At 46.8% G+C, this 27,388-nt stretch overlaps 41 non-coding genes and 32 pseudogenes across 41 annotated transcripts; all 73 read left to right on the plus strand.

The window, feature by feature from the left end:
* The first annotated feature begins 174 nt into the window (after positions 1-174).
* On the plus strand, positions 175-293 carry LOC146298593 (5S ribosomal RNA). The gene has a single exon (XR_014746275.1). It is a non-coding gene; the product is annotated as a 5S ribosomal RNA (ribosomal RNA).
* Positions 294-459: 166 nt separating this feature from the next.
* LOC146298594 (5S ribosomal RNA) lies at positions 460-578 on the plus strand. The gene has a single exon (XR_014746286.1). It is a non-coding gene; the product is annotated as a 5S ribosomal RNA (ribosomal RNA).
* A 180-nt stretch (positions 579-758) lies between these two features.
* Positions 759-877, plus strand: LOC146298595 (5S ribosomal RNA). Its single transcript, XR_014739550.1, has one exon. It is a non-coding gene; the product is annotated as a 5S ribosomal RNA (ribosomal RNA).
* Positions 878-1,053: 176 nt separating this feature from the next.
* On the plus strand, positions 1,054-1,172 carry LOC146298596 (5S ribosomal RNA; annotated as a pseudogene).
* A 191-nt stretch (positions 1,173-1,363) lies between these two features.
* Positions 1,364-1,472, plus strand: LOC146298597 (5S ribosomal RNA; annotated as a pseudogene).
* A 174-nt stretch (positions 1,473-1,646) lies between these two features.
* On the plus strand, positions 1,647-1,765 carry LOC146298598 (5S ribosomal RNA). Its single transcript, XR_014746308.1, has one exon. It is a non-coding gene; the product is annotated as a 5S ribosomal RNA (ribosomal RNA).
* A 170-nt stretch (positions 1,766-1,935) lies between these two features.
* LOC146298599 (5S ribosomal RNA) lies at positions 1,936-2,054 on the plus strand. The gene has a single exon (XR_014739462.1). It is a non-coding gene; the product is annotated as a 5S ribosomal RNA (ribosomal RNA).
* Positions 2,055-2,226: 172 nt separating this feature from the next.
* Positions 2,227-2,345, plus strand: LOC146298600 (5S ribosomal RNA). The gene has a single exon (XR_014738681.1). It is a non-coding gene; the product is annotated as a 5S ribosomal RNA (ribosomal RNA).
* A 182-nt stretch (positions 2,346-2,527) lies between these two features.
* LOC146298601 (5S ribosomal RNA) lies at positions 2,528-2,646 on the plus strand. Its single transcript, XR_014746319.1, has one exon. It is a non-coding gene; the product is annotated as a 5S ribosomal RNA (ribosomal RNA).
* Positions 2,647-2,812: 166 nt separating this feature from the next.
* LOC146298602 (5S ribosomal RNA) lies at positions 2,813-2,931 on the plus strand. Its single transcript, XR_014746330.1, has one exon. It is a non-coding gene; the product is annotated as a 5S ribosomal RNA (ribosomal RNA).
* A 180-nt stretch (positions 2,932-3,111) lies between these two features.
* LOC146298603 (5S ribosomal RNA) lies at positions 3,112-3,230 on the plus strand (annotated as a pseudogene).
* Positions 3,231-3,406: 176 nt separating this feature from the next.
* Positions 3,407-3,525, plus strand: LOC146298604 (5S ribosomal RNA; annotated as a pseudogene).
* A 191-nt stretch (positions 3,526-3,716) lies between these two features.
* LOC146298605 (5S ribosomal RNA) lies at positions 3,717-3,835 on the plus strand. The gene has a single exon (XR_014746341.1). It is a non-coding gene; the product is annotated as a 5S ribosomal RNA (ribosomal RNA).
* A 176-nt stretch (positions 3,836-4,011) lies between these two features.
* On the plus strand, positions 4,012-4,130 carry LOC146298606 (5S ribosomal RNA). The gene has a single exon (XR_014746352.1). It is a non-coding gene; the product is annotated as a 5S ribosomal RNA (ribosomal RNA).
* A 170-nt stretch (positions 4,131-4,300) lies between these two features.
* Positions 4,301-4,419, plus strand: LOC146298607 (5S ribosomal RNA). Its single transcript, XR_014739484.1, has one exon. It is a non-coding gene; the product is annotated as a 5S ribosomal RNA (ribosomal RNA).
* A 176-nt stretch (positions 4,420-4,595) lies between these two features.
* On the plus strand, positions 4,596-4,714 carry LOC146298608 (5S ribosomal RNA; annotated as a pseudogene).
* Positions 4,715-4,892: 178 nt separating this feature from the next.
* Positions 4,893-5,011, plus strand: LOC146298609 (5S ribosomal RNA). The gene has a single exon (XR_014746363.1). It is a non-coding gene; the product is annotated as a 5S ribosomal RNA (ribosomal RNA).
* Positions 5,012-5,177: 166 nt separating this feature from the next.
* LOC146298610 (5S ribosomal RNA) lies at positions 5,178-5,296 on the plus strand (annotated as a pseudogene).
* Positions 5,297-5,502: 206 nt separating this feature from the next.
* LOC146298611 (5S ribosomal RNA) lies at positions 5,503-5,621 on the plus strand. The gene has a single exon (XR_014746374.1). It is a non-coding gene; the product is annotated as a 5S ribosomal RNA (ribosomal RNA).
* Positions 5,622-5,795: 174 nt separating this feature from the next.
* Positions 5,796-5,914, plus strand: LOC146298612 (5S ribosomal RNA). Its single transcript, XR_014746601.1, has one exon. It is a non-coding gene; the product is annotated as a 5S ribosomal RNA (ribosomal RNA).
* A 170-nt stretch (positions 5,915-6,084) lies between these two features.
* On the plus strand, positions 6,085-6,203 carry LOC146298613 (5S ribosomal RNA). The gene has a single exon (XR_014739495.1). It is a non-coding gene; the product is annotated as a 5S ribosomal RNA (ribosomal RNA).
* Positions 6,204-6,375: 172 nt separating this feature from the next.
* Positions 6,376-6,494, plus strand: LOC146298614 (5S ribosomal RNA; annotated as a pseudogene).
* Positions 6,495-6,676: 182 nt separating this feature from the next.
* On the plus strand, positions 6,677-6,795 carry LOC146298615 (5S ribosomal RNA). The gene has a single exon (XR_014746385.1). It is a non-coding gene; the product is annotated as a 5S ribosomal RNA (ribosomal RNA).
* A 166-nt stretch (positions 6,796-6,961) lies between these two features.
* On the plus strand, positions 6,962-7,080 carry LOC146298616 (5S ribosomal RNA; annotated as a pseudogene).
* A 182-nt stretch (positions 7,081-7,262) lies between these two features.
* LOC146298617 (5S ribosomal RNA) lies at positions 7,263-7,381 on the plus strand. The gene has a single exon (XR_014746396.1). It is a non-coding gene; the product is annotated as a 5S ribosomal RNA (ribosomal RNA).
* A 176-nt stretch (positions 7,382-7,557) lies between these two features.
* LOC146298618 (5S ribosomal RNA) lies at positions 7,558-7,676 on the plus strand. Its single transcript, XR_014746407.1, has one exon. It is a non-coding gene; the product is annotated as a 5S ribosomal RNA (ribosomal RNA).
* Positions 7,677-7,848: 172 nt separating this feature from the next.
* LOC146298619 (5S ribosomal RNA) lies at positions 7,849-7,967 on the plus strand. Its single transcript, XR_014737867.1, has one exon. It is a non-coding gene; the product is annotated as a 5S ribosomal RNA (ribosomal RNA).
* A 172-nt stretch (positions 7,968-8,139) lies between these two features.
* Positions 8,140-8,258, plus strand: LOC146298620 (5S ribosomal RNA; annotated as a pseudogene).
* A 173-nt stretch (positions 8,259-8,431) lies between these two features.
* LOC146298621 (5S ribosomal RNA) lies at positions 8,432-8,550 on the plus strand (annotated as a pseudogene).
* A 5,978-nt stretch (positions 8,551-14,528) lies between these two features.
* LOC146298622 (5S ribosomal RNA) lies at positions 14,529-14,647 on the plus strand. Its single transcript, XR_014746415.1, has one exon. It is a non-coding gene; the product is annotated as a 5S ribosomal RNA (ribosomal RNA).
* Positions 14,648-14,815: 168 nt separating this feature from the next.
* Positions 14,816-14,934, plus strand: LOC146298623 (5S ribosomal RNA). The gene has a single exon (XR_014746417.1). It is a non-coding gene; the product is annotated as a 5S ribosomal RNA (ribosomal RNA).
* A 174-nt stretch (positions 14,935-15,108) lies between these two features.
* LOC146298624 (5S ribosomal RNA) lies at positions 15,109-15,227 on the plus strand (annotated as a pseudogene).
* A 184-nt stretch (positions 15,228-15,411) lies between these two features.
* On the plus strand, positions 15,412-15,530 carry LOC146298625 (5S ribosomal RNA). The gene has a single exon (XR_014737922.1). It is a non-coding gene; the product is annotated as a 5S ribosomal RNA (ribosomal RNA).
* A 166-nt stretch (positions 15,531-15,696) lies between these two features.
* Positions 15,697-15,815, plus strand: LOC146298626 (5S ribosomal RNA). The gene has a single exon (XR_014746419.1). It is a non-coding gene; the product is annotated as a 5S ribosomal RNA (ribosomal RNA).
* A 174-nt stretch (positions 15,816-15,989) lies between these two features.
* LOC146298627 (5S ribosomal RNA) lies at positions 15,990-16,108 on the plus strand. Its single transcript, XR_014736127.1, has one exon. It is a non-coding gene; the product is annotated as a 5S ribosomal RNA (ribosomal RNA).
* A 174-nt stretch (positions 16,109-16,282) lies between these two features.
* Positions 16,283-16,401, plus strand: LOC146298628 (5S ribosomal RNA). The gene has a single exon (XR_014746421.1). It is a non-coding gene; the product is annotated as a 5S ribosomal RNA (ribosomal RNA).
* A 166-nt stretch (positions 16,402-16,567) lies between these two features.
* LOC146298629 (5S ribosomal RNA) lies at positions 16,568-16,676 on the plus strand (annotated as a pseudogene).
* Positions 16,677-16,897: 221 nt separating this feature from the next.
* On the plus strand, positions 16,898-17,016 carry LOC146298630 (5S ribosomal RNA; annotated as a pseudogene).
* Positions 17,017-17,182: 166 nt separating this feature from the next.
* LOC146298631 (5S ribosomal RNA) lies at positions 17,183-17,301 on the plus strand (annotated as a pseudogene).
* A 221-nt stretch (positions 17,302-17,522) lies between these two features.
* On the plus strand, positions 17,523-17,641 carry LOC146298632 (5S ribosomal RNA; annotated as a pseudogene).
* Positions 17,642-17,807: 166 nt separating this feature from the next.
* On the plus strand, positions 17,808-17,926 carry LOC146298633 (5S ribosomal RNA). Its single transcript, XR_014738703.1, has one exon. It is a non-coding gene; the product is annotated as a 5S ribosomal RNA (ribosomal RNA).
* A 170-nt stretch (positions 17,927-18,096) lies between these two features.
* Positions 18,097-18,215, plus strand: LOC146298634 (5S ribosomal RNA; annotated as a pseudogene).
* Positions 18,216-18,383: 168 nt separating this feature from the next.
* LOC146298635 (5S ribosomal RNA) lies at positions 18,384-18,502 on the plus strand. The gene has a single exon (XR_014746514.1). It is a non-coding gene; the product is annotated as a 5S ribosomal RNA (ribosomal RNA).
* Positions 18,503-18,725: 223 nt separating this feature from the next.
* Positions 18,726-18,844, plus strand: LOC146298636 (5S ribosomal RNA; annotated as a pseudogene).
* Positions 18,845-19,010: 166 nt separating this feature from the next.
* LOC146298637 (5S ribosomal RNA) lies at positions 19,011-19,129 on the plus strand (annotated as a pseudogene).
* A 221-nt stretch (positions 19,130-19,350) lies between these two features.
* On the plus strand, positions 19,351-19,469 carry LOC146298638 (5S ribosomal RNA; annotated as a pseudogene).
* A 166-nt stretch (positions 19,470-19,635) lies between these two features.
* Positions 19,636-19,754, plus strand: LOC146298639 (5S ribosomal RNA). Its single transcript, XR_014738714.1, has one exon. It is a non-coding gene; the product is annotated as a 5S ribosomal RNA (ribosomal RNA).
* Positions 19,755-19,924: 170 nt separating this feature from the next.
* Positions 19,925-20,043, plus strand: LOC146298640 (5S ribosomal RNA; annotated as a pseudogene).
* A 168-nt stretch (positions 20,044-20,211) lies between these two features.
* Positions 20,212-20,330, plus strand: LOC146298641 (5S ribosomal RNA). The gene has a single exon (XR_014746517.1). It is a non-coding gene; the product is annotated as a 5S ribosomal RNA (ribosomal RNA).
* A 182-nt stretch (positions 20,331-20,512) lies between these two features.
* On the plus strand, positions 20,513-20,631 carry LOC146298642 (5S ribosomal RNA; annotated as a pseudogene).
* A 170-nt stretch (positions 20,632-20,801) lies between these two features.
* On the plus strand, positions 20,802-20,920 carry LOC146298643 (5S ribosomal RNA; annotated as a pseudogene).
* Positions 20,921-21,088: 168 nt separating this feature from the next.
* On the plus strand, positions 21,089-21,207 carry LOC146298644 (5S ribosomal RNA). Its single transcript, XR_014746423.1, has one exon. It is a non-coding gene; the product is annotated as a 5S ribosomal RNA (ribosomal RNA).
* Positions 21,208-21,377: 170 nt separating this feature from the next.
* LOC146298645 (5S ribosomal RNA) lies at positions 21,378-21,496 on the plus strand. Its single transcript, XR_014746425.1, has one exon. It is a non-coding gene; the product is annotated as a 5S ribosomal RNA (ribosomal RNA).
* Positions 21,497-21,666: 170 nt separating this feature from the next.
* LOC146298646 (5S ribosomal RNA) lies at positions 21,667-21,785 on the plus strand (annotated as a pseudogene).
* A 168-nt stretch (positions 21,786-21,953) lies between these two features.
* LOC146298647 (5S ribosomal RNA) lies at positions 21,954-22,072 on the plus strand. Its single transcript, XR_014746427.1, has one exon. It is a non-coding gene; the product is annotated as a 5S ribosomal RNA (ribosomal RNA).
* Positions 22,073-22,240: 168 nt separating this feature from the next.
* LOC146298648 (5S ribosomal RNA) lies at positions 22,241-22,359 on the plus strand. Its single transcript, XR_014746429.1, has one exon. It is a non-coding gene; the product is annotated as a 5S ribosomal RNA (ribosomal RNA).
* Positions 22,360-22,529: 170 nt separating this feature from the next.
* On the plus strand, positions 22,530-22,648 carry LOC146298649 (5S ribosomal RNA; annotated as a pseudogene).
* Positions 22,649-22,820: 172 nt separating this feature from the next.
* On the plus strand, positions 22,821-22,939 carry LOC146298650 (5S ribosomal RNA). The gene has a single exon (XR_014746431.1). It is a non-coding gene; the product is annotated as a 5S ribosomal RNA (ribosomal RNA).
* A 172-nt stretch (positions 22,940-23,111) lies between these two features.
* LOC146298651 (5S ribosomal RNA) lies at positions 23,112-23,230 on the plus strand. Its single transcript, XR_014746433.1, has one exon. It is a non-coding gene; the product is annotated as a 5S ribosomal RNA (ribosomal RNA).
* A 170-nt stretch (positions 23,231-23,400) lies between these two features.
* Positions 23,401-23,519, plus strand: LOC146298652 (5S ribosomal RNA; annotated as a pseudogene).
* Positions 23,520-23,687: 168 nt separating this feature from the next.
* Positions 23,688-23,806, plus strand: LOC146298653 (5S ribosomal RNA). The gene has a single exon (XR_014746519.1). It is a non-coding gene; the product is annotated as a 5S ribosomal RNA (ribosomal RNA).
* Positions 23,807-23,976: 170 nt separating this feature from the next.
* On the plus strand, positions 23,977-24,095 carry LOC146298654 (5S ribosomal RNA; annotated as a pseudogene).
* A 168-nt stretch (positions 24,096-24,263) lies between these two features.
* LOC146298655 (5S ribosomal RNA) lies at positions 24,264-24,382 on the plus strand. Its single transcript, XR_014746521.1, has one exon. It is a non-coding gene; the product is annotated as a 5S ribosomal RNA (ribosomal RNA).
* Positions 24,383-24,552: 170 nt separating this feature from the next.
* LOC146298656 (5S ribosomal RNA) lies at positions 24,553-24,671 on the plus strand. The gene has a single exon (XR_014746437.1). It is a non-coding gene; the product is annotated as a 5S ribosomal RNA (ribosomal RNA).
* A 162-nt stretch (positions 24,672-24,833) lies between these two features.
* LOC146298657 (5S ribosomal RNA) lies at positions 24,834-24,952 on the plus strand (annotated as a pseudogene).
* A 168-nt stretch (positions 24,953-25,120) lies between these two features.
* On the plus strand, positions 25,121-25,239 carry LOC146298658 (5S ribosomal RNA). The gene has a single exon (XR_014746523.1). It is a non-coding gene; the product is annotated as a 5S ribosomal RNA (ribosomal RNA).
* Positions 25,240-25,413: 174 nt separating this feature from the next.
* On the plus strand, positions 25,414-25,532 carry LOC146298659 (5S ribosomal RNA; annotated as a pseudogene).
* A 168-nt stretch (positions 25,533-25,700) lies between these two features.
* LOC146298660 (5S ribosomal RNA) lies at positions 25,701-25,819 on the plus strand. Its single transcript, XR_014746527.1, has one exon. It is a non-coding gene; the product is annotated as a 5S ribosomal RNA (ribosomal RNA).
* Positions 25,820-26,001: 182 nt separating this feature from the next.
* Positions 26,002-26,120, plus strand: LOC146298661 (5S ribosomal RNA; annotated as a pseudogene).
* A 170-nt stretch (positions 26,121-26,290) lies between these two features.
* LOC146298662 (5S ribosomal RNA) lies at positions 26,291-26,409 on the plus strand (annotated as a pseudogene).
* Positions 26,410-26,577: 168 nt separating this feature from the next.
* LOC146298663 (5S ribosomal RNA) lies at positions 26,578-26,696 on the plus strand. Its single transcript, XR_014746439.1, has one exon. It is a non-coding gene; the product is annotated as a 5S ribosomal RNA (ribosomal RNA).
* Positions 26,697-26,870: 174 nt separating this feature from the next.
* LOC146298664 (5S ribosomal RNA) lies at positions 26,871-26,988 on the plus strand (annotated as a pseudogene).
* Positions 26,989-27,160: 172 nt separating this feature from the next.
* LOC146298665 (5S ribosomal RNA) lies at positions 27,161-27,279 on the plus strand (annotated as a pseudogene).
* The last annotated feature ends 109 nt before the right edge of the window (positions 27,280-27,388 follow it).

Genomic DNA, 27,388 nt, shown 5'->3' on the forward strand with positions numbered 1-27,388 from the left:
CATTCACTTAGAAACTGAAATGTTGCAATATGCACAAGTAGTCCTTCATGAAAGGGGCTGGAAGCTGTTTTCATTTAGACACGAGAGAGAGAGAGAGAGAGAGAGAGAGACCACCTTGCATTGTCAATTGCCAAATCTGTATATGGATAAGTAGCCTATGGTTGTCAACTTATTTCGTACGGCCATACCAGCCTGGCAACGCCCGATCTCGTCTGATCTCGGAAGCTAAGCAGGGTCGGGCCTGGTTAGTACTTGGATGGGAGACCGCCTGGGAATACCAGGTGCTGTATGCTCTTTTGCTCATTCACTTAGAAACTGAAATGTTGCAATATGCACAAGTAGTCCTTCATGAAAGGGGCTGGAAGCTGTTTTCATTTTGACACGAGAGAGAGAGACCACCTTGCATTGTCAATTGCCAAATCTGTATATGGATAAGTAGCCTATGGTTGTCAACTTATTTCGTACGGCCATACCAGCCTGGCAACGCCCGATCTCGTCTGATCTCGGAAGCTAAGCAGGGTCGGGCCTGGTTAGTACTTGGATGGGAGACCGCCTGGGAATACCAGGTGCTGTATGCTCTTTTGCTCATTCACTTAGAAACTGAAATGTTGCAATATGCACAAGTAGTCCTTCATGAAAGGGGCTGGAAGCTGTTTTCATTTTGACACGAGAGAGAGAGAGAGAGAGAGAGAGACCACCTTGCATTGTCAATTGCCAAATCTGTATATGGATAAGTAGCCTATGGTTGTCAACTTATTTCGTACGGCCATACCAGCCTGGCAACGCCCGATCTCGTCTGATCTCGGAAGCTAAGCAGGGTCGGGCCTGGTTAGTACTTGGATAGGAGACCGCCTGGGAATACCAGGTGCTGTATGCTCTTTTGCTCATTCACTTAGAAACTGAAATGTTGCAATATGCACAAGTAGTCCTTCATGAAAGGGGCTGGAAGCTGTTTTCATTTTGACACGAGAGAGAGAGAGAGAGAGAGACCACCTTGCATTGTCAATTGCCAAATCTGTATATGGATAAGTAGCCTATGGTTGTCAACTTATTTCGTACGGCCATACCAGCATGGCAACGCCCAATCTCGTCTGATCTCGGAAGCTAAGCAGGGTCGGGCCTGGTTAGTACTTGGATGGGAGACCGCCTGGGAATACCAGGTGCTGTATGCTCTTTTGATTCATTCACTTAGAAACTGAAATGTTGCAATATGCACAAGTAGTCCTTCATGAAAGGGGCTGGAAGCTGTTTTCATTTTGACACGAGAGAGAGAGAGAAAGAGAGAGAGAGAGAGAGAGACCACCTTGCATTGTCAATTGCCAAATCTGTATATGGATAAGTAGCCTATGGTTGTCAACTTATTTCGTACGGCCATACCAGCCTGGCAACGCCTGATCTCGGAAGCTAAGCAGGGTCGGGCCTGGTTAGTACTTGGATGGGAGACCGCCTGGGAATACCAGGTGCTGTATGCTCTTTTGCTCATTCACTTAGAAACTGAAATGTTGCAATATGCACAAGTAGTCCTTCATGAAAGGGGCTGGAAGCTGTTTTCATTTAGACACGAGAGAGAGAGAGAGAGAGACCACCTTGCATTGTCAATTTCCAAATCTGTATATGGATAAGTAGCCTATGGTTGTCAACTTATTTCGTACGGCCATACCAGCCTGGCAACGCCCGATCTCGTCTGATCTCGGAAGCTAAGCAGGGTCGGGCCTGGTTAGTACTTGGATGGGAGACCGCCTGGGAATACCAGGTGCTGTATGCTCTTTTGCTCCTTCACTTAGAAACTGAAATGTTGCAATATGCACAAGTAGTCCTTCATGAAAGGGGCTGGAAGCTGTTTTCATTTTGACACGAGAGAGAGAGAGAGACCACCTTGCATTTTCAATTGCCAAATCTGTATATGGATAAGTAGCCTATGGTTGTCAACTTATTTCGTACGGCCATACCAGCCTGGCAACGCCCGATCTCGTCTGATCTCGGAAACTAAGCAGGGTCGGGCCTGGTTAGTACTTGGATGGGAGACCGCCTGGGAATACCAGGTGCTGTATGCTCTTTTGCTCATTCACTTAGAAACTGAAATGTTGCAATATGCACAAGTAGTCCTTCATGAAAGGGGCTGGAAGCTGTTTTCATTTTGACACGAGAGAGAGAGAGAGAGACCACCTTGCATTGTCAATTGCCAAATCTGTATATGGATAAGTAGCCTATGGTTGTCAACTTATTTCGTACGGCCAAACCAGCCTGGCAACGCCCGATCTCGTTTGATCTCGGAAGCTAAGCAGGGTCGGGCCTGGTTAGTACTTGGATGGGAGACCGCCTGGGAATACCAGGTGCTGTATGCTCTTTTGCTCATTCACTTAGAAACTGAAATGTTGCAATATGCACAAGTAGTCCTTCATGAAAGGGGCTGGAAGCTGTTTTCATTTAGACACGAGAGAGAGAGAGAGAGAGAGAGAGAGACCACCTTGCATTGTCAATTGCCAAATCTGTATATGGATAAGTAGCCTATGGTTGTCAACTTATTTCGTACGGCCATACCAGCCTGGCAACGCCCGATCTCGTCTGATCTCGGAAGCTAAGCAGGGTCGGGCCTGGTTAGTACTTGGATGGGAGACCGCCTGGGAATACCAGGTGCTGTATGCTCTTTTGCTCATTCACTTAGAAACTGAAATGTTGCAATATGCACAAGTAGTCCTTCATGAAAGGGGCTGGAAGCTGTTTTCATTTTGACACGAGAGAGAGAGACCACCTTGCATTGTCAATTGCCAAATCTGTATATGGATAAGTAGCCTATGGTTGTCAACTTATTTCGTACGGCCATACCAGCCTGGCAACGCCCGATCTCGTCTGATCTCGGAAGCTAAGCAGGGTCGGGCCTGGTTAGTACTTGGATGGGAGACCGCCTGGGAATACCAGGTGCTGTATGCTCTTTTGCTCATTCACTTAGAAACTGAAATGTTGCAATATGCACAAGTAGTCCTTCATGAAAGGGGCTGGAAGCTGTTTTCATTTTGACACGAGAGAGAGAGAGAGAGAGAGAGAGACCACCTTGCATTGTCAATTGCCAAATCTGTATATGGATAAGTAGCCTATGGTTGTCAACTTATTTCGTACGGCCATACCAGCCTGGCAACGCCCGATCTCGTCTGATCTCGGAAGCTAAGCAGGGTCAGGCCTGGTTAGTACTTGGATAGGAGACCGCCTGGGAATACCAGGTGCTGTATGCTCTTTTGCTCATTCACTTAGAAACTGAAATGTTGCAATATGCACAAGTAGTCCTTCATGAAAGGGGCTGGAAGCTGTTTTCATTTTGACACGAGAGAGAGAGAGAGAGAGAGACCACCTTGCATTGTCAATTGCCAAATCTGTATATGGATAAGTAGCCTATGGTTGTCAACTTATTTCGTACGGCCATACCAGCATGGCAACGCCCAATCTCGTCTGATCTCGGAAGCTAAGCAGGGTCGGGCCTGGTTAGTACTTGGATGGGAGACCGCCTGGGAATACCAGGTGCTGTATGCTCTTTTGATTCATTCACTTAGAAACTGAAATGTTGCAATATGCACAAGTAGTCCTTCATGAAAGGGGCTGGAAGCTGTTTTCATTTTGACACGAGAGAGAGAGAGAAAGAGAGAGAGAGAGAGAGAGACCACCTTGCATTGTCAATTGCCAAATCTGTATATGGATAAGTAGCCTATGGTTGTCAACTTATTTCGTACGGCCATACCAGCCTGGCAACGCCCGATCTCGTCTGATCTCGGAAGCTAAGCAGGGTCGGGCCTGGTTAGTACTTGGATGGGAGACCGCCTGGGAATACCAGGTGCTGTATGCTCTTTTGCTCATTCACTTAGAAACTGAAATGTTGCAATATGCACAAGTAGTCCTTCATGAAAGGGGCTGGAAGCTGTTTTCATTTAGACACGAGAGAGAGAGAGAGAGAGAGACCACCTTGCATTGTCAATTTCCAAATCTGTATATGGATAAGTAGCTTATGGTTGTCAACTTATTTCGTACGGCCATACCAGCCTGGCAACGCCCGATCTCGTCTGATCTCGGAAGCTAAGCAGGGTCGGGCCTGGTTAGTACTTGGATGGGAGACCGCCTGGGAATACCAGGTGCTGTATGCTCTTTTGCTCCTTCACTTAGAAACTGAAATGTTGCAATATGCACAAGTAGTCCTTCATGAAAGGGGCTGGAAGCTGTTTTCATTTTGACACGAGAGAGAGAGAGAGACCACCTTGCATTGTCAATTGCCAAATCTGTATATGGATAAGTAGCCTATGGTTGTCAACTTATTTCGTACGGCCATACCAGCCTGGCAACGCCCGATCTCGTCTGATCTCGGAAACTAAGCAGGGTCGGGCCTGGTTAGTACTTGGATGGGAGACCGCCTGGGAATACCAGGTGCTGTATGCTCTTTTGCTCATTCACTTAGAAACTGAAATGTTGCAATATGCACAAGTAGTCCTTCATGAAAGGGGCTGGAAGCTGTTTTCATTTTGACACGAGAGAGAGAGAGAGAGAGAGACCACCTTGCATTGTCAATTGCCAAATCTGTATATGGATAAGTAGCCTATGGTTTTTAACTTATTTCGTACGGCCAAACCAGCCTGGCAACGCCCGATCTCGTCTGATCTCAGAAGCTAAGCAGGGTCGGGCCTGGTTAGTACTTGGATGGGAGACCGCCTGGGAATACCAGGTGCTGTATGCTCTTTTGCTCATTCACTTAGAAACTGAAATGTTGCAATATGCACAAGTAGTCCTTCATGAAAGGGGCTGGAAGCTGTTTTCATTTAGACACGAGAGAGAGAGAGAGAGAGAGAGACCACCTTGCATTGTCAATTGCCAAATCTGTATATGGATAAGTAGCCTATGGTTGTCAACTTATTTCGTACGGCCATACCAGCCTGGCAACGCCCGATCTCGTCTGATCTCGGAAGCTAAGCAGGGTCGGGCCTGGTTAGTACTTGGATGGGAGACCGCCTGGGAATACCAGGTGCTGTATGCTCTTTTGCTCATTCACTTAGAAACTGAAATGTTGCAATATGCACAAGTAGTCCTTCATGAAAGGGGCTGGAAGCTGTTTTCATTTTGACACGAGAGAGAGAGACCACCTTGCATTGTCAATTGCCAAATCTGTATATGGATAAGTAGCCTATGGTTGTCAACTTATTTCGTACGGCCATACCAGCCTGGCAACGCCCGATCTCGTCTGATCTCGGAAGCTAAGCAGGGTCGGGCCTGGTTAGTACTTGGATGGGACACCGCCTGGGAATACCAGGTGCTCTATGCTCTTTTGCTCATTCACTTAGAAACTGAAATGTTGTAATATGCACAAGTAGTCCTTCATGAAAGGGGCTGGAAGCTGTTTTCATTTTGACGAGAGAGAGAGAGAGAGAGAGAGAGAGAGAGAGAGAGAGAGAGAGAGAGAGAGACCACCTTGCATTGTCAATTGCCAAATCTGTATATGGATAAGTAGCCTATGGTTGTCAACTTATTTCGTACGGCCATACCAGCCTGGCAACGCCCGATCTCGTCTGATCTCGGAAGCTAAGCAGGGTCGGGCCTGGTTAGTACTTGGATGGGAGACCGCCTGGGAATACCAGGTGCTGTATGCTCTTTTGCTCATTCACTTAGAAACTGAAATGTTGCAATATAAACAAGTAGTCCTTCATGAAAGGGGCTGGAAGCTGTTTTCATTTAGACACGAGAGAGAGAGAGAGAGAGACCACCTTGCATTGTCAATTTCCAAATCTGTATATGGATAAGTAGCCTATGGTTGTCAACTTATTTCGTACGGCCATACCAGCCTGGCAATGCCCGATCTCGTCTGATCTCGGAAGCTAAGCAGGGTCGGGCCTGGTTAGTACTTGGATGGGAGACCGCCTGGGAATACCAGGTGCTGTATGCTCTTTTGCTCCTTCACTTAGAAACTGAAATGTTGCAATATGCACAAGTAGTCCTTCATGAAAGGGGCTGGAAGCTGTTTTCATTTTGACACGAGAGAGAGAGAGAGACCACCTTGCATTGTCAATTGCCAAATCTGTATATGGATAAGTAGCCTATGGTTGTCAACTTATTTCGTACGGCCATACCAGCCTGGCAACGCCCGATCTCGTCTGATCTCGGAAACTAAGCAGGGTCGGGCCTGGTTAGTACTTGGATGGGAGACCGCCTGGGAATACCAGGTGCTGTATGCTCTTTTGCTCATTCACTTAGAAACTGAAATGTTGCAATATGCACAAGTAGTCCTTCATGAAAGGGGCTGGAAGCTGTTTTCATTTTGACACGAGAGAGAGAGAGAGAGACCACCTTGCATTGTCAATTGCCAAATCTGTATATGGATAAGTAGCCTATGGTTGTCAACTTATTTCGTACGGCCAAAACAGCCTGGCAACGCCCGATCTCGTCTGATCTCGGAAGCTAAGCAGGGTCGGGCCTGGTTAGTACTTGGATGGGAGACCGCCTGGGAATACCAGGTGCTGTATGCTCTTTTGCTCATTCACTTAGAAACTGAAATGTTGCAATATGCACAAGTAGTCCTTCATGAAAGGGGCTGGAAGCTGTTTTCATTTAGACACGAGAGAGAGAGAGAGAGAGAGAGAGAGACCACCTTGCATTGTCAATTGCCAAATCTGTATATGGATAAGTAGCCTATGGTTGTCAACTTATTTCGTACGGCCATACCAGCCTGGCAACGCCCGATCTCGTCTGATCTCGGAAGCTAAGCAGGGTCGGGCCTGGTTAGTACTTGGATGGGAGACCGCCTGGGAATACCAGGTGCTGTATGCTCTTTTGCTCATTCACTTAGAAACTGAAATGTTGCAATATGCACAAGTAGTCCTTCATGAAAGGGGCTGGAAGCTGTTTTCATTTTGACACGAGAGCGAGAGACCACCTTGCATTGTCAATTGCCAAATCTGTATATGGATAAGTAGCCTATGGTTGTCAACTTATTTCGTACGGCCATACCAGCCTGGCAACGCCAGATCTCGTCTGATCTCGGAAGCTAAGCAGGGTCGGGCCTGGTTAGTACTTGGATGGGAGACCGCCTGGGAATACCAGGTGCTCTATGCTCTTTTGCTCATTCACTTAGAAACTGAAATGTTGTAATATGCACAAGTAGTCCTTCATGAAAGGGGCTGGAAGCTGTTTTCATTTTGACGAGAGAGAGAGAGAGAGAGAGAGAGAGAGACCACCTTGCATTGTCAATTGCCAAATCTGTATATGGATAAGTAGCCTATGGTTGTCAACTTATTTCGTACGGCCATACCAGCCTGGCAACGCCCGATCTCGTCTGATCTCGGAAGCTAAGCAGGGTCGGGCCTGGTTAGTACTTGGATGGGAGACCGCCTGGGAATACCAGGTGCTGTATGCTCTTTTGCTCATTCACTTAGAAACTGAAATGTTGCAATATGCACAAGTAGTCCTTCATGAAAGGGGCTGGAAGCTGTTTTCATTTTGACGAGAGAGAGCGAGAGAGAGAGATACCACCTTGCATTGTCAATTGCCAAATCTGTATATGGATAAGTAACCTATGGTTGTCAACTTATTTCGTACGGCCATACCAGCCTGGCAACGCCCGATCTCGTCTGATCTCGGAAGCTAAGCAGGGTCGGGCCTGGTTAGTACTTGGATGGGAGACCGCCTGGGAATACCAGGTGCTGTATGCTCTTTTGCTCATTCACTTAGAAACTGAAATGTTGCAATATGCACAAGTAGTCCTTCATGAAAGGGGCTGGAAGCTGTTTTCATTTTGACACGAGAGAGAGAGAGAGAGACCACCTTGCATTGTCAATTGCCAAATCTGTATATGGATAAGTAGCCTATGGTTGTCAACTTATTTCGTACGGCCAAACCAGCCTGGCAACGCCCGATCTCGTCTGATCTCGGAAGCTAAGCAGGGTCGGGCCTGGTTAGTACTTGGATGGGAGACCGCCTGGGAATACCAGGTGCTGTATGCTCTTTTGCTCATTCACTTAGAAACTGAAATGTTGCAATATGCACAAGTAGTCCTTCATGAAAGGGGCTGGAAGCTGTTTTCATTTTGACACGAGAGAGAGAGAGAGAGACCACCTTGCATTGTCAATTGCCAAATCTGTATATGGATAAGTAGCCTATGGTTGTCAACTTATTTCGTACGGCCAAACCAGCCTGGCAACGCCCAATCTCGTCTGATCTCGGAAGCTAAGCAGGGTCGGGCCTGGTTAGTACTTGGATGGGAGACCGCCTGGGAATACCAGGTGCTGTATGCTCTTTTGATTCATTCACTTAGAAACTGAAATGTTGCAATATGCACAAGTAGTCCTTCATGAAAGGGGCTGGAAGCTGTTTTCATTTTGACACGAGAGAGAGAGAGAGAGACCACCTTGCATTGTCAATTGCCAAATCTGTATATGGATAAGTAGCCTATGGTTGTCAACTTATTTCGTACGGCCAAACCAGCCTGGCAACGCCCGATATCGTCTGATCTCAGAAGCTAAGCAGGGTCGGGCCTGGTTAGTACTTGGATGGGAGACCGCCTGGGAATACCAGGTGCCGTATGCTCTTTTGCTCATTCACTTAGAAACTGAAATGTTGCAATATGCACAAGTAGTCCGTCATGAAAGGGGCTGGAAGCTGTTTTCATTTTGACACGAGAGAGAGAGAGAGACCACCTTGCATTGTCAATTGCCAAATCTGTATATGGATAAGTAGCCTATGGTTGTCAACTTATTTCGTACGGCCAAACCAGCCTGGCAACGCCCACTTTTGTGACAAACCAGGAAGTGAGTGCGCAGAGAGCAGGTGGAGAGTGTTTGTTCATAGTACGTTTTTGTCGTTATACGGTGTCATTTCGTTTCTTTCTTTCATTTTTTGTTCATAAATAGTTGTGTGTTAGTGTTAGTTGTCCTTCCCCCAGCAGCTGTTGCTGTTTGGGGGACTTTTTGTGGTTCTGTGTTTTATGTCGCGGACAGATAGCATGGCAACGAACATTGGACTGGAGCTAACGATGGAACAGCGCGTGGACAAAAGGAGTGAAGGAGGATTGGACAGACAAACGAAGGACAAGCAAACATCTAACGGGGCAAACGTGCCGATTGAAGGTGGACGAAAGGAGAGAGTCAAGGATGGTGAGAGAGACAAATATGGGAAGGAGTTGACTGTGGAAGTGGTGGTGGAAGGAACAGAACAAATTTCCACAATGGACTTGTGTAAGGAGGTGAAGAAGCAGTGTGGAGTGGTGCTTGGCTGTAGGACGAGAGGTGAAAGGAAATATGAGCTCACTATGAAGGACAATGACGGGAAGGTGAAGCTCATGGATGGCATCAGAGTGAGAGGGGCTCTGGTGCATGGCAGTGACATTGTAAATAATGAGATGGTGGTGTCATTCATCAATCTGCCGGTGTATCTACAGGATTGGAGAATTATAGCAAGACTGGAGGAGTGGGGAGTACAGGCCATCTCGACTGTTAGGCGTCGGGTGTGGCCTGGAACGGAGATTGTGGATGGGACGCGCTTTTTAAAGGTGCGTTTCACGGAGCAGGTCCGTTCGCTCCCATACTCCACCAAGTTTGAGACATTGAGAGGCACCGAATACTTTCGGGTGATCCATGACCGGCAGGTGAGAGTGTGTAGGCTGTGCATAAAGCCGGGGCATATTTTTAAAGACTGTCCGGATTTCACGTGTTTTAAATGTGGCAAAATCGGACATTATGCCAGGGAGTGTGCGCAGCAGAGCGGGGAGGATAAAGATGGAGAAGGGAGTGAGCTGGGAGAGGACGTCCAGACAGAGGAGCTAAACGAGGAGGACGGAGAGGTCTTGGCTGGCAAGGAGGAGGAGGGAGGCGGCGAGCTCATGACGGGACAGAGCTCGGGAGCAGAGGACGCAAGCGTGGTTGGGGGGGACGACGAGGACCAGGAAGACACCCAGGACGAGCTGGAGGACGAGATGGAGCACGAGGAAGGAGCAGAGGAGAGCATGGAGCAAGGAGCTGGCGGGAAGCAGGAGAGGGCCGGAGTGACAGCTACGATGGAGAAGCGGCGAAAAGCATTGGAGAAAAGAAGGGAGAGAGGCGAGGGCGAACCGCGGCTGGAGGGGCTGCCACAGAGGAATAAAGTGCGGAAGAAGGTCGAGGAGGCGGTGGCGTTGAAAGGCGCAGTCAAAGGCGCGGTCATGGTGGCACAGCGACGGCGGGACGAGAGGGACGCTGAGAAGGACCAAAGACGGGGGCTGCAGAGTGGCGAACAGCTGGGTGATGGCAAGTGACAATTTTAATATGATAGGTTTAATTTCTTTCTTTTTTGGTTTAGCTCTCATGACCACTGTAACATCTGTAAATGTTAATGGCCTAAGAGCCAGAAAGAAAATGAAGGAACTGGTGTATGTATATAGGAGCGACATTATGTGTATACAGGAAACAAACTGGGATGAGGACAAGGTGAAGGAAATGAGGGAGGAATGGAAAGGTGACATGTTTTATAATAATGGGGCTAGGAACGCACGGGGGGTGGCGATTTTAATTAAGAAGGATAAAGTGGAAGAGGCCAGGGAGGTGTACAGGGATGAGACAGGGCGTATTTTAGTCATAGAGTTCAGATATCGGGAGGAAGACTTTAGATTAATAAATGTCTATGTGCCAAACATAGAGTTAGATAAGAGAGGGGTACTACAGGAGTTAGAGGGATTGGTGACTGAGAGGTGCATACTAGTGGGGGACTTTAACACTAAATGCAGTAGATTAGATGTAGGAAAAGGGGTTGAATTTAGGTGGGAAATGTCAAGGGGTATTTTGCTTAATATGATGAGAGGCAAAGGATTGATAGATGTTTGGAGAAATGAGCATCCAGATATGAGGGAATTCACGAGGAGGCAGATGAGGGAAGGCGTTTTGAAACAGAGTAGGATAGATTTAATTTTAGTACAGGGGGACATGATAGGTTATGTGGATAGTATAAGACACCAGGGAAACAGCTTTAGTGATCATGATGCAGTTAGGTTTAGAATTAAGGTAGGGCAAGAGGAGGTAGGAGGAGGATTGTGGATATTGAATGCAGGGTATATTGAGGAGGAAGAGTATGAGCAGCAGATTAGGGAGTTATTAGGTAGGGAAACAGAGAGGGTAGAAGAGTATAGGGAGGTTGATAGGGTGGATGTGAGGGTAGGGGAGAGATGGGAGGTGGTGAAGGATATGATTAAATCAATCAGTATCCGGTATAGTAGGAAAAGGAAAAGGAGGAGGGTGAAGGAAGAACAGGGATTGAGGGAAAGGCTGAGGGTGGAGTTAAACAGGGCCGAGGATGAGGAGGGGTATAGTATGGAGAGTTATTTAGAGGCAAAAATGGATTTAGACAGGTTTGAGAGGGAAAAATGTAGAGGGGCAATTCTGAGGAGTAAGGCGGTATATGCTCTGGAGGGGGAGAAATGTACCGGATATTTCTTAGGGCTGGAGAAGAGAAAGCAGAGTAGGACATACATACATGAAATTAATAATAAGGAGGGGGTGACAACAAATGACTACGTGGAGATACTGGAGAGGGTGCAGGAGTTTTATGGGGAATTGTATCAGAGAGGAGGAGTGGATGAGGGTAGCATGGAGGAGGTGTTGGATAGTATGGAAAGTGAGTTAGGGGAGGTGGATAGGGGGTGGTGTGACAGGGAAATTAATGTGGCAGAGGTGATAGAAGCGATAGGGGGTCTGACCAGTGGGAAGAGCCCGGGGAGTGATGGGATAGGGACAGAGTTCTACAAAGTGTATAAAAACGAGGTGGCACCAATTTTAGTGGGAGTTTTTAGAGGGATGGAGAGAACAGGGGTGGTGCAGAGTAGAATGGTAGAGGGGGTAATCACTATATTGTACAAGAAGGGAAGTAAATTAGATCTGGGGAACTATAGGCCAATTAGTTTATTGAATGTAGACTATAAAATACTGACCAAAGTGTTGGCGAATAGGATGAAGAGGGTCATAGGGGGGATAGTGCAGCCAACACAAAGTTATAGTGTGCCAGGTAGGGATATAGCAGACACGATAGGGACAGTTAGGGACGTGATAGAATACTTGAAGAGAGATAAGATAGGGGGAGTTGTACTAGGGCTAGACTGGAATAAAGCATTTGATAGGGTAGAGCATGAGTTTTTGTACAGGGTATTGGGGAAGGTGGGGTTTGGAGACAGAATGGTGGGTTGGGTGAGGAGGTTATATGGGAGTGCCAGGAGCTGTGTAAAGGTGAATGGAGTGTTGACCGTTAGATTTGAGGTGGGGAGGTCTGTGAGGCAGGGATGTCCTCTATCTGCACTATTATATGCCATCTGTGCAGAGCCTCTGGCCACACTGATTAAGAGGGATCAAGGGGTGACAGGGATTGGGCTGCCATATGGAGGGAGATGTGTAGTCAATCAGTATGCTGATGATACCACAATCACGGTGAGGGATGGGGAAAGTGTGAAAAGGGTGTTACAGCTGGTGGAGAAATATGGACAAGCGTCAGGGGCAAGGATTAATAAAGACAAGTCGGAAATAATGTATATAGGACGGGTGGAGAGAGAAGAAGTGGGGTTAAGGGTGGAGGATAAATATATCAAGGTCTTGGGTGTGCATTTAGGAGTGGACAGTCAGGAGGCGAGGGATGTGACTTGGACAGGGGTGATCAATAAAATAAGAACTGTATGTGCATCGTGGAGGGGGAGAAAACTGAAACTGAAAGGGAAAGTCATTGTGGTAAATAGTTTGCTACTATCAGTGTGTGTTTATGTGATGAACGTCATTGACATGCCAGAGTGGGTTGTGAAAGCTCTGAATAAAATAGTGTGTGATTTCATGTGGGAAGGGAAAGGTGTTAAAATTGCAAAGAACACTCTGGTGGGGAAATGGTGGGTGGGAGGTCTGAACTTAGTGGATTTGGAAACAAAGAAGACTGCACTGAGGATAAAAACTGTAAGAAAATATATGGTGGGACAATGGGACTATGGGTGGAAGGAGTTTTTAAGGAAATATGTTGATGATGTTGGAGGGATGGGGGACAGTGCTTGGTACATGGGGTTCAAGCAGTCAATGACGGTTGGAATACCGGAGATATACAGGGAGGTGCTGGAGGCTTGGAGACGGTTTCTGCCAAAGGTGGAATATGATAGTGAGACTTTAACTGGGATTGTGAATCTGCCTCTGTTTTTAAATGAGAAGATCAAGTGGAACCAAAAAACTTTGTATGAGCCCAAGTTCTTCTTAGGAGGCATAAAGCAAGTGAAGGACATTGTTTATGAGGCCATCCCGGGATTTCTCAGAGGGAACTGTATATATGACACGGTGTGTGAGAGGGAGGGAATGGAGAGCAGAGAGGAAGTTTGCAAAATATATGAAAAAATCAAGTCAAGCATACCTTTGGAATGGGCCACTCTCTTGCAAACACAATGTATGTTTCATAGGGATGACTGTATGCCGGTGATGTATGTAATGGAGGATGGCGAGAAATGTATGATGGACAGTATGAGTGTAAAGAAAATATATGGATGGTTAATTGGTAATATGTTCAAGGAGCCAGCGGCGGAAAAGGTGTGGAGTAGTGTTTTTGTGGATATGGATTTGAAGAAAATCTGGTCAAACTTAAACATAAAATATAACACCATTGAATGCGAAAATAATGACTTTCTGATAAGACACAACAGGGTATACACAAATGTGGTGCTACATGTTATTAATAATGAGGTGAATGTAATGTGTGATGTGTGTGATGGTGGTCATGAGAGCTTTTTACATTATTTTTTGGATTGTGTTGATTTGGTTGATTTCTTTGTTTTCATCAAGGCCTTGTTGGTGGAGAACTGGAGTTGGGATTTGGACTTGGAGGATGGGTGGAGGCCTTTGTTTTTGTTTGGGGTGTTTGCTAAGAGCAAAAAAGCTAATCTGTGTTTAATTAACTTTGTTTTAAGTCACGCCAGATATGCTGTGGTGCTACGACGGAACTTTGCCCACTTTGAAGGGCGCAAGGTCAAGATAAAACCCTTGTTTAAAACACTCATGAAAAGAAGCATTGGACTTCTTTGGACTTATGGTGGAGTGGACGTAAAATCCTTCTTTGTGCAGGGGAATACATTGATTACTGAAGGAGAAGGGGGACAACTGGTATTCAATTGGTGACGGAGGGGTTTGCTTTTGTAAATAATGTTCCGTTGGGTATTGGTGGTGTATATTGTGTGTGATTATGCTTATGTGAATTTCAGTATGTCTTGTAAACTTGTGAATTGAAAAAACACTAATAAAAAGATTTAAAAAAAAAAGGCAACGCCCGATCTCGTCTGATCTCGGAAGCTAAGCAGGGTCGGGCCTGGTTAGTACTTGGATGGGAGACCGCCTGGGAATACCAGGTGCTGTATGCTCTTTTGCTCATTCACTTAGAAACTGAAATGTTGCAATATGCACAAGTAGTCCTTCATGAAAGGGGCTGGAAGCTGTTTTCATTTTGACACGAGAGAGAGAGAGAGAGACCACCTTGCATTGTCAATTGCCAAATCTGTATAGGGATAAGTAGCCTATGGTTGTCAACTTATTTCGTACGGCCATACCAGCCTGGCAACGCCCGATCTCGTCTGATCTCGGAAGCTAAGCAGGGTCGGGCCTGGTTAGTACTTGGATGGGAGACCGCCTGGGAATACCAGGTGCTGTATGCTCTTTTGCTCATTCACTTAGAAACTGAAATGTTGCAATATGCACAAGTAGTCCTTCATGAAAGGGGCTGGAAGCTGTTTTCATTTTGACACGAGAGAGAGAGAGACCACCTTGCATTGTCAATTGCCAAATCTGTATATGGATAAGTAGCCTATGGTTGTCAACTTATTTCGTACGGCCATACCAGCCTGGCAACGCCCGATCTCGTCTGATCTCGGAAGCTAAGCAGGGTCGGGCCTGGTTAGTACTTGGATGGGAGACCGCCTGGGAATACCAGGTGCTGTATGCTCTTTTGCTCATTCACTTAGAAACTGAAATGTTGCAATATGCACAAGTAGTCCTTCATGAAAGGGGCTGGAAGCTGTTTTCATTTAGACACGAGAGAGAGAGAGAGAGAGACCACCTTGCATTGTCAATTGCCAAATCTGTATATGGATAAGTAGCCTATGGTTGTCAACTTTTTTCGTACGGCCATACCAGCCTGGCAACGCCCAATCTCGTCTGATCTCGGAAGCTAAGCAGGGTCGGGCCTGGTTAGTACTTGGATGGGAGACCGCCTGGGAATACCAGGTGCTGTATGCTCTTTTGCTCATTCACTTAGAAACTGAAATGTTGTAATATGCACAAGTAGTCCTTCATGAAAGGGGCTGGAAGCTGTTTTCATTTTGACGAGAGAGAGAGAGAGAGAGAGAGAGAGAGAGACCACCTTGCATTGTCAATTGCCAAATCTGTATATGGATAAGTAGCCTATGGTTGTCAACTTATTTCGGACGGCCATACCAGCCTGGCAACGCCCGATCTCGTCTGATCTCGGAAGCTAAGCAGGGTCGGGCCTGGTTAGTACTTGGATGGGAGACCGCCTGGGAATACCAGGTGCTGTATGCTCTTTTGCTCATTCACTTAGAAACTGAAATGTTGCAATATGCACAAGTAGTCCTTCATGAAAGGGGCTGGAAGCTGTTTTCATTTTGACACGAGAGAGAGAGACCACCTTGCATTGTCAATTGCCAAATCTGTATATGGATAAGTAGCCTATGGTTGTCAACTTATTTCGTACGGCCATACCAGCCTGGCAACGCCCGATCTCGTCTGATCTCGGAAGCTAAGCAGGGTCGGGCCTGGTTAGTACTTGGATGGGAGACCGCCTGGGAATACCAGGTGCTGTATGCTCTTTTGCTCATTCACTTAGAAACTGAAATGTTGCAATATGCACAAGTAGTCCTTCATGAAAGGGGCTGGAAGCTGTTTTCATTTAGACACGAGAGAGAGAGAGAGAGAGACCACCTTGCATTGTCAATTGCCAAATCTGTATATGGATAAGTAGCCTATGGTTGTCAACTTTTTTCGTACGGCCACACCAGCCTGGCAACGCCCGATCTCGTCTGATCTCGGAAGCTAAGCAGGGTCGGGCCTGGTTAGTACTTGGATGGGAGACCGCCTGGGAATACCAGGTGCTGTATGCTCTTTTGCTCATTCACTTAGAAACTGAAATGTTGTAATATGCACAAGTAGTCCTTCATGAAAGGGGCTGGAAGCTGTTTTCATTTTGACGAGAGAGAGAGAGAGAGAGAGACCACCTTGCATTGTCAATTGCCAAATCTGTATATGGATAAGTAGCCTATGGTTGTCAACTTATTTCGTACGGCCATACCAGCCTGGCAACGCCCGATCTCGTCTGATCTCGGAAGCTAAGCAGGGTCGGGCCTGGTTAGTACTTGGATGGGAGACCGCCTGGGAATACCAGGTGCTGTATGCTCTTTTGCTCATTCACTTAGAAACTGAAATGTTGCAATATGCACAAGTAGTCCTTCATGAAAGGGGCTGGAAGCTGTTTTCATTTTGACACGAGAGAGAGAGACCACCTTGCATTGTCAATTGCCAAATCTGTATATGGATAAGTAGCCTATGGTTGTCAACTTTTTTCGTACGGCCATACCAGCCTGGCAACGCCTGATCTCGGAAGCTAAGCAGGGTCGGGCCTGGTTAGTACTTGGATGGGAGACCGCCTGGGAATACCAGGTGCTGTATGCTCTTTTGCTCATTCACTTAGAAACTGAAATGTTGCAATATGCACAAGTAGTCCTTCATGAAAGGGGCTGGAAGCTGTTTTCATTTTGACGAGAGAGAGAGAGAGAGAGAGACCACCTTGCATTGTCAATTGCCAAATCTGTATATGGATAAGTAACCTATGGTTGTCAACTTATTTCGTACGGCCATACCAGCCTGGCAACGCCCGATCTTGTCTGATCTCGGAAGCTAAGCATACCAGCCTGGCAACGCCCGATCTCGTCTGATCTCGGAAGCTAAGCAGGGTCGGGCCTGGTTAGTACTTGGATGGGAGACCGCCTGGGAATACCAGGTGCTGTATGCTCTTTTGCTCATTCACTTAGAAACTGAAATGTTGCAATATGCACAAGTAGTCCTTCATGAAAGGGGCTGGAAGCTGTTTTCATTTTGACACGAGAGAGAGAGACCACCTTGCATTGTCAATTGCCAAATCTGTATATGGATAAATAGCCTATGGTTGTCAACTTATTTCGTACGGCCAAACCAGCCTGGCAACGCCCGATCTTGTCTGATCTCGGAAGCTAAGTAGGGTCGGGCCTGGTTAGTACTTGGATGGGAGACCGCCTGGGAATACCAGGTGCTGTATGCTCTTTTGCTCATTCACTTAGAAACTGAAATGTTGCAATATGCACAAGTAGTCCTTCATGAAAGGGGCTGGAAGCTGTTTTCATTTTGACGAGAGAGAGAGAGAGAGAGAGACCACCTTTCATTGTCAATTGCCAAATCTGTATATGGATAAGTAACCTATGGTTGTCAACTTATTTCGTACGGCCATACCAGCCTGGCAACGCCCGATCTTGTCTGATCTCGGAAGCTAAGCATACCAGCCTGGCAACGCCCGATCTCGTCTGATCTCGGAAGCTAAGCAGGGTCGGGCCTGGTTAGTACTTGGATGGGAGACCGCCTGGGAATACCAGGTGCTGTATGCTCTTTTGCTCATTCACTTAGAAACTGAAATGTTGCAATATGCACAAGTAGTCCTTCATGAAAGGGGCTGGAAGCTGTTTTCATTTTGACACGAGAGAGAGAGACCACCTTGCATTGTCAATTGCCAAATCTGTATATGGATAAGTAGCCTATGGTTGTCAACTTTTTTTGTACGGCCATACCAGCCTGGCAACGCCTGATCTCGTCTGATCTCGGAAGCTAAGCAGGGTCGGGCCTGGTTAGTACTTGGATGGGAGACCGCCTGGGAATACCAGGTGCTGTATGCTCTTTTGCTCATTCACTTAGAAACTGAAATGTTGCAATATGCACAAGTAGTCCTTCATGAAAGGGGCTGGAAGCTGTTTTCATTTTGACACGAGAGAGAGAGAGAGACCACCTTGCATTGTCAATTGCCAAATCTGTATATGGATAAATAGCCTATGGTTGTCAACTTATTTCTTACGGCCAAACCAGCCTGGCAACGCCCGATCTTGTCTGATCTCGGAAGCTAAGTAGGGTCGGGCCTGGTTAGTACTTGGATGGGAGACCGCCTGGGAATACCAGGTGCTGTATGCTCTTTTGCTCATTCACTTAGAAACTGAAATGTTGCAATATGCACAAGTAGTCCTTCATGAAAGGGGCTGGAAGCTGTTTTCATTTTTACACGAGAGAGAGAGAGACCACCTTGCATTGTCAATTGCCAAATCTGTATATGGATAAGTAGCCTATGGTTGTCAACTTATTCCGTACGGCCATACCAGCCTGGCAACGCCCGATCTCGTCTGATCTCGGAAGCTAAGCAGGGTCGGGCCTGGTTAGTACTTGGATGGGAGACCGCCTGGGAATACCAGGTGCTGTATGCTCTTTTGCTCATTCACTTAGAAACTGAAATGTTGCAATATGCACAAGTAGTGCTTCATGAAAGGGGCTGGAAGCTGTTTTCATTTTGACGAGAGAGAGAGAGAGAGAGAGAGACCACCTTGCATTGTCAATTGCCAAATCTGTATATGGATAAGTAACCTATGGTTGTCAACTTATTTCGTACGGCCATACCAGCCTGGCAACGCCCGATCTTGTCTGATCTCGGAAGCTAAGCATACCAGCCTGGCAACGCCCGATCTCGTCTGATCTCGGAAGCTAAGCAGGGTCGGGCCTGGTTAGTACTTGGATGGGAGACCGCCTGGGAATACCAGGTGCTGTATGCTCTTTTGCTCATTCACTTAGAAACTGAAATGTTGCAATATGCACAAGTAGTCCTTCATGAAAGGGGCTGGAAGCTGTTTTCATTTTGACACGAGAGAGAGAGACCACCTTGCATTGTCAATTGCCAAATCTGTATATGGATAAATAGCCTATGGTTGTCAACTTATTTCGTACGGCCAAACCAGCCTGGCAACGCTCGATCTTGTCTGATCTCGGAAGCTAAGTAGGGTCGGGCCTGGTTAGTACTTGGATGGGAGACCGCCTGGGAATACCAGGTGCTGTATGCTCTTTTGCTCATTCACTTAGAAACTGAAATGTTGCAATATGCACAAGTAGTCCTTCATGAAAGGGGCTGGAAGCTGTTTTCATTTTGACGAGAGAGAGAGAGAGAGAGAGACCACCTTGCATTGTCAATTGCCAAATCTGTATATGGATAAGTAACCTATGGTTGTCAACTTATTTCGTACGGCCATACCAGCCTGGCAACGCCCGATCTTGTCTGATCTCGGAAGCTAAGCATACCAGCCTGGCAACGCCCGATCTCGTCTGATCTCGGAAGCTAAGCAGGGTCGGGCCTGGTTAGTACTTGGATGGGAGACCGCCTGGGAATACCAGGTGCTGTATGCTCTTTTGCTCATTCACTTAGAAACTGAAATGTTGCAATATGCACAAGTAGTCCTTCATGAAAGGGGCTGGAAGCTGTTTTCATTTTGACACGAGAGAGAGAGACCACCTTGCATTGTCAATTGCCAAATCTGTATATGGATAAGTAGCCTATGGTTGTCAACTTTTTTTGTACGGCCATACCAGCCTGGCAACGCCTGATCTCGTCTGATCTCGGAAGCTAAGCAGGGTCGGGCCTGGTTAGTACTTGGATGGGAGACCGCCTGGGAATACCAGGTGCTGTATGCTCTTTTGCTCATTCACTTAGAAACTGAAATGTTGCAATATGCACAAGTAGTCCTTCATGAAAGGGGCTGGAAGCTGTTTTCATTTTGACACGAGAGAGAGAGAGAGACCACCTTGCATTGTCAATTGCCAAATCTGTATATGGATAAATAGCCTATGGTTGTCAACTTATTTCTTACGGCCAAACCAGCCTGGCAACGCCCGATCTTGTCTGATCTCGGAAGCTAAGTAGGGTCGGGCCTGGTTAGTACTTGGATGGGAGACCGCCTGGGAATACCAGGTGCTGTATGCTCTTTTGCTCATTCACTTAGAAACTGAAATGTTGCAATATGCACAAGTAGTCCTTCATGAAAGGGGCTGGAAGCTGTTTTCATTTTTACACGAGAGAGAGAGAGACCACCTTGCATTGTCAATTGCCAAATCTGTATATGGATAAGTAGCCTATGGTTGTCAACTTATTCCGTACGGCCATACCAGCCTGGCAACGCCCGATCTCGTCTGATCTCGGAAGCTAAGCAGGGTCGGGCCTGGTTAGTACTTGGATGGGAGACCGCCTGGGAATACCAGGTGCTGTATGCTCTTTTGCTCATTCACTTAGAAACTGAAATGTTGCAATATGCACAAGTAGTCCTTCATGAAAGGGGCTGGAAGCTGTTTTCATTTTGACACGAGAGAGAGAGAGAGAGAGAGAGAGAGACCACCTTGCATTGTCAATTGCCAAATCTGTATATGGATAAGTAACCTATGGTTGTCAACTTATTTCGTACGGCCATACCAGCCTGGCAACGCCCTATCTCGTCTGATCTCGGAAGCTAAGCAGGGTCGGGCCTGGTTAGTACTTGGATGGGAGACCCTCTGGGAATACCAGGTGCTGTATGCTCTTTTGCTCATTCACTTAGAAACTGAAATGTTGCAATATGCACAAGTAGTCCGTCATGAAAGGGGCCCGAAGCTGTTTTCATTTTGACACGAGAGAGAGAGAGAGACCACCTTGCATTGTCAATTGCCAAATCTGTATATGGATAAGTAGCCTATGGTTGTCAACTTATTTCGTACGGCCATACCAGCCTGGCAACGCCCAATCTCGTCTGATCTCGGAAGCTAAGCAGGGTCGGGCCTGGTTAGTACTTGGATGGGAGACCGCCTGGGAATACCAGGTGCTGTATGCTCTTTTGCTCATTCACTTAGAAACTGAAATGTTGCAATATGCACAAGTAGTGCTTCATGAAAGGGGCTGGAAGCTGTTTTCATTTTGACACGAGAGAGAGAGAGACCACCTTGCATTGTCAATTGCCAAATCTGTATATGGATAAGTAGCCTATGGTTGTCAACTTATTTCGTACGGCCATACCAGCCTGGCAACGCCCGATCTCGTCTGATCTCGGAAGCTAAGCAGGGTCGGGCCTGGTTAGTACTTGGATGGGAGACCGCCTGGGAATACCAGGTGCTGTATGCTCTTTTGCTCATTCACTTAGAAACTGAAATGTTGCAATATGCACAAGTAGTCCTTCATGAAAGGGGCTGGAAGCTGTTTTCATTTAGACACGAGAGAGAGAGAGAGACCACCTTGCATTGTCAATTGCCAAATCTGTAAATGGATAAATAGCCTATGGTTGTCAACTTATTTCGTACGGCCATACCAGCCTGGCAACGCCCGATCTCGTCTGATCTCGGAAGCTAAGCAGGGTCGGGCCTGGTTAGTACTTGGATGGGAGACCGCCTGGGAATACCAGGTGCTGTATGCTCTTTTGCTCATTCACTTAGAAACTGAAATGTTGCAATATGCACAAGTAGTCCTTCATGAAAGGGGCTGGAAGCTGTTTTCATTTTGACACGAGAGAGAGAGAGAGACCACCTTGCATTGTCAATTGCCAAATCTGTATATGGATAAATAGCCTATGGTTGTCAACTTATTTCGTACGGCCAAACCAGCCTGGCAACGCCCGATCTTGTCTGATCTTGGAAGCTAAGTAGGGTCGGGCCTGGTTAGTACTTGGATGGGAGACCGCCTGGGAATACCAGGTGCTGTATGCTCTTTTGCTCATTCACTTAGAAACTGAAATGTTGCAATATGCACAAGTAGTGCTTCATGAAAGGGGCTGGAAGCTGTTTTCATTTTGACACGAGAGAGAGAGAGACCACCTTGCATTGTCAATTGCCAAATCTGTATATGGATAAGTAGCCTATGGTTGTCAACTTATTTCGTACGGCCATACCAGCCTGGCAACGCCCGATCTCGTCTGATCTCGGAAGCTAAGCAGGGTCGGGCCTGGTTAGTACTTGGATGGGAGACCGCCTGGGAATACCAGGTGCTGTATGCTCTTTTGCTCATTCACTTAGAAACTGAAATGTTGCAATATGCACAAGTAGTGCTTCATGAAAGGGGCTGGAAGCTGTTTTCATTTTGACACGAGAGAGAGAGAGACCACCTTGCATTGTCAATTGCCAAATCTGTATATGGATAAGTAGCCTATGGTTGTCAACTTATTTCGTACGGCCATACCAGCCTGGCAACGCCCGATCTCGTCTGATCTCGGAAGCTAAGCAGGGTCGGGCCTGGTTAGTACTTGGATGGGAGACCGCCTGGGAATACCAGGTGCTGTATGCTCTTTTGCTCATTCACTTAGAAACTGAAATGTTGCAATATGCACAAGTAGTCCTTCATGAAAGGGGCTGGAAGCTGTTTTCATTTTGACACGAGAGAGAGAGAGAGACCACCTTGCATTGTCAATTGCCAAATCTGTATATGGATAAATAGCCTATGGTTGTCAACTTATTTCGTACGGCCAAACCAGCCTGGCAACGCCCGATCTCGTCTGATCTCGGAAGCTAAGTAGGGTCGGGCCTGGTTAGTACTTGGATGGGAGACCGCCTGGGAATACCAGGTGCTGTATGCTCTTTTGCTCATTCACTTAGAAACTGAAATGTTGCAATATGCACAAGTAGTCCTTCATGAAAGGGGCTGGAAGCTGTTTTCATTTAGACACGAGAGAGAGAGAGAGAGACCACCTTGCATTGTCAATTGCCAAATCTGTATATGGATAAGTAGCCTATGGTTGTCAACTTATTTCGTACGGCCATACCAGCCTGGCAACGCCCGATCTCGTCTGATCTCGGAAGCTAAGCAGGGTCGGGCCTGGTTAGTACTTGGATGGGAGACCGCCTGGGAATACCAGGTGCTGTATGCTCTTTTGCTCATTCACTTAGAAACTGAAATGTTGCAATATGCACAAGTAGTCCTTCATGAAAGGGGCTGGAAGCTGTTTTCATTTAGACACGAGAGAGAGAGAGAGAGACCACCTTGCATTGTCAATTGCCAAATCTGTATATGGATAAGTAGCCTATGGTTGTCAACTTATTTCGTACGGCCATACCAGCCTGGCAACGCCCGATCTCGTCTGATCTCGGAAGCTAAGCAGGGTCGGGCCTGGTTAGTACTTGGATGGGAGACCGCCTGGGAATACCAGGTGCTGTATGCTCTTTTGCTCATTCACTTAGAAACTGAAATGTTGCAATATGCACAAGTAGTCCTTCATGAAAGGGGCTGGAAGCTGTTTTCATTTTGACACGAGAGAGAGAGAGAGACCACCTTGCATTGTCAATTGCCAAATCTGTATATGGATAAATAGCCTATGGTTGTCAACTTATTTCGTACGGCCAAACCAGCCTGGCAACGCCCGATCTCGTCTGATCTCGGAAGCTAAGTAGGGTCGGGCCTGGTTAGTACTTGGATGGGAGACCGCCTGGGAATACCAGGTGCTGTATGCTCTTTTGCTCATTCACTTAGAAACTGAAATGTTGCAATATGCACAAGTAGTCCTTCATGAAAGGGGCTGGAAGCTGTTTTCATTTTTACACGAGAGAGAGAGAGACCACCTTGCATTGTCAATTGCCAAATCTGTATATGGATAAGTAGCCTATGGTTGTCAACTTATTCCGTACGGCCATACCAGCCTGGCAACGCCCGATCTCGTCTGATCTCGGAAGCTAAGCAGGGTCGGGCCTGGTTAGTACTTGGATGGGAGACCGCCTGGGAATACCAGGTGCTGTATGCTCTTTTGCTCATTCACTTAGAAACTGAAATGTTGCAATATGCACAAGTAGTCCTTCATGAAAGGGGCTGGAAGCTGTTTTCATTTTGACACGAGAGAGAGAGAGAGACCACCTTGCATTGTCAATTGCCAAATCTGTATATGGATAAATAGCCTATGGTTGTCAACTTATTTCGTACGGCCAAACCAGCCTGGCAACGCCCGATCTCGTCTGATCTCGGAAGCTAAGTAGGGTCGGGCCTGGTTAGTACTTGGATGGGAGACCGCCTGGGAATACCAGGTGCTGTATGCTCTTTTGCTCATTCACTTAGAAACTGAAATGTTGCAATATGCACAAGTAGTCCTTCATGAAAGGGGCTGGAAGCTGTTTTCATTTTTACACGAGAGAGAGAGAGACCACCTTGCATTGTCAATTGCCAAATCTGTATATGGATAAGTAGCCTATGGTTGTCAACTTATTCCGTACGGCCATACCAGCCTGGCAACGCCCGATCTCGTCTGATCTCGGAAGCTAAGCAGGGTCGGGCCTGGTTAGTACTTGGATGGGAGACCGCCTGGGAATACCAGGTGCTGTATGCTCTTTTGCTCATTCACTTAGAAACTGAAATGTTGCAATATGCACAAGTAGTCCTTCATGAAAGGGGCTGGAAGCTGTTTTCATTTTGACACGAGAGAGAGAGAGAGACCACCTTGCATTGTCAATTGCCAAATCTGTATATGGATAAGTAGCCTATGGTTGTCAACTTATTTCGTACGGCCATACCAGCCTGGCAACGCCCGATCTCGTCTGATCTCGGAAGCTAAGCAGGGTCGGGCCTGGTTAGTACTTGGATGGGAGACCGCCTGGGAATACCAGGTGCTGTATGCTCTTTTGCTCATTCACTTAGAAACTGAAATGTTGCAATATGCACAAGTAGTCCTTCATGAAAGGGGCTGGAAGCTGTTTTCATTTTGACACGAGAGAGACCACCTTGCATTGTCAATTGCCAAATCTGTATATGGATAAATAGCCTATGGTTGTCAACTTATTTCGTACGGCCAAACCAGCCTGGCAACGCCCGATCTTGTCTGATCTCGGAAGCTAAGTAGGGTCGGGCCTGGTTAGTACTTGGATGGGAGACCGCCTGGGAATACCAGGTGCTGTATGCTCTTTTGCTCATTCACTTAGAAACTGAAATGTTGCAATATGCACAAGTAGTCCTTCATGAAAGGGGCTGGAAGCTGTTTTCATTTTGACACGAGAGAGAGAGAGACCACCTTGCATTGTCAATTGCCAAATCTGTATATGGATAAGTAGCCTATGGTTGTCAACTTATTCCGTACGGCCATACCAGCCTGGCAACGCCCGATCTCGTCTGATCTCGGAAGCTAAGCAGGGTCGGGCCTGGTTAGTACTTGGATGGGAGACCGCCTGGGAATACCAGGTGCTGTATGCTCTTTTGCTCATTCACTTAGAAACTGAAATGTTGCAATATGCACAAGTAGTCCTTCATGAAAGGGGCTGGAAGCTGTTTTCATTTTGACACGAGAGAGAGAGAGAGAGAGACCACCTTGCATTGTCAATTGCCAAATCTGTATATGGATAAATAGCCTATGGTTGTCAACTTATTTCGTACGGCCAAACCAGCCTGGCAACGCCCGATCTTGTCTGATCTCGGAAGCTAAGTAGGGTCGGGCCTGGTTAGTACTTGGATGGGAGACCGCCTGGGAATACCAGGTGCTGTATGATCTTTTGCTCATTCACTTAGAAACTGAAATGTTGCAATATGCACAAGTAGTCCTTCATGAAAGGGGCTGGAAGCTGTTTTCATTTTTACACGAGAGAGAGAGAGACCACCTTGCATTGTCAATTGCCAAATCTGTATATGGATAAGTAGCCTATGGTTGTCAACTTATTCCGTACGGCCATACCAGCCTGGCAACGCCCGATCTCGTCTGATCTCGGAAGCTAAGCAGGGTCGGGCCTGGTTAGTACTTGGATGGGAGACCGCCTGGGAATACCAGGTGCTGTATGCTCTTTTGCTCATTCACTTAGAAACTGAAATGTTGCAATATGCACAAGTAGTCCTTCATGAAAGGGGCTGGAAGCTGTTTTCATTTTGACACGAGAGAGAGAGAGAGAGAGAGAGAGAGACCACCTTGCATTGTCAATTGCCAAATCTGTATATGGATAAGTAACCTATGGTTGTCAACTTATTTCGTACGGCCATACCAGCCTGGCAACGCCCTATCTCGTCTGATCTCGGAAGCTAAGCAGGGTCGGGCCTGGTTAGTACTTGGATGGGAGACCCTCTGGGAATACCAGGTGCTGTATGCTCTTTTGCTCATTCACTTAGAAACTGAAATGTTGCAATATGCACAAGTAGTCCGTCATGAAAGGGGCCCGAAGCTGTTTTCATTTTGACACGAGAGAGAGAGAGAGACCACCTTGCATTGTCAATTGCCAAATCTGTATATGGATAAGTAGCCTATGGTTGTCAACTTATTTCGTACGGCCATACCAGCCTGGCAACGCCCAATCTCGTCTGATCTCGGAAGCTAAGCAGGGTCGGGCCTGGTTAGTACTTGGATGGGAGACCGCCTGGGAATACCAGGTGCTGTATGCTCTTTTGCTCATTCACTTAGAAACTGAAATGTTGCAATATGCACAAGTAGTGCTTCATGAAAGGGGCTGGAAGCTGTTTTCATTTTGACACGAGAGAGAGAGAGACCACCTTGCATTGTCAATTGCCAAATCTGTATATGGATAAGTAGCCTATGGTTGTCAACTTATTTCGTACGGCCATACCAGCCTGGCAACGCCCGATCTCGTCTGATCTCGGAAGCTAAGCAGGGTCGGGCCTGGTTAGTACTTGGATGGGAGACCGCCTGGGAATACCAGGTGCTGTATGCTCTTTTGCTCATTCACTTAGAAACTGAAATGTTGCAATATGCACAAGTAGTCCGTCATGAAAGGGGCTGGAAGCTGTTTTCATTTTGACACGAGAGAGAGAGAGAGAGAGACCACCTTGCATTGTCAATTGCCAAATCTGTATATGGATAAGTAGCCTATGGTTGTCAACTTATTTTGTACGGCCATACCAGCCTGGCAACGCCCGATCTCGTCTGATCTCGGAAGCTAAGCAGGGTCGGGCTTGGTTAGTACTTGGATGGGAGACCGCTGGGAATACCAGGTGCTGTACGCTCTTTTGCTCATTCACTTAGAAACTGAAATGTTGCAATATGCACAAGTAGTCCGTCATGAAAGGGGCCCGAAGCTGTTTTCATTTTGACACGAGAGAGAGAGAGAGAGACCACCTTGCATTGTCAATTGCCAAATCTGTATATGGATAAGTAGCCTATGGTTGTCAACTTATTTCGTACGGCCATACCAGCCTGGCAACGCCCGATCTCGTCTGATCTCGGAAGCTAAGCAGGGTCGGGCCTGGTTAGTACTTGGATGGGAGACCGCCTGGGAATACCATGTGCTGTATGCTCTTTTGCTCATTCACTTAGAAACTGAAATGTTGCAATATGCACAAGTAGTCCTTCATGAAAGGGGCTGGAAGCTGTTTTCATTTTGACACGAGAGAGAGAGAGAGACCA

This window comes from Hypomesus nipponensis, chromosome 3 (assembly GCF_054491055.1).
Source record: "Hypomesus nipponensis isolate SF chromosome 3, ASM5449105v1, whole genome shotgun sequence".
Taxonomy (NCBI): domain Eukaryota; kingdom Metazoa; phylum Chordata; class Actinopteri; order Osmeriformes; family Osmeridae; genus Hypomesus; species Hypomesus nipponensis.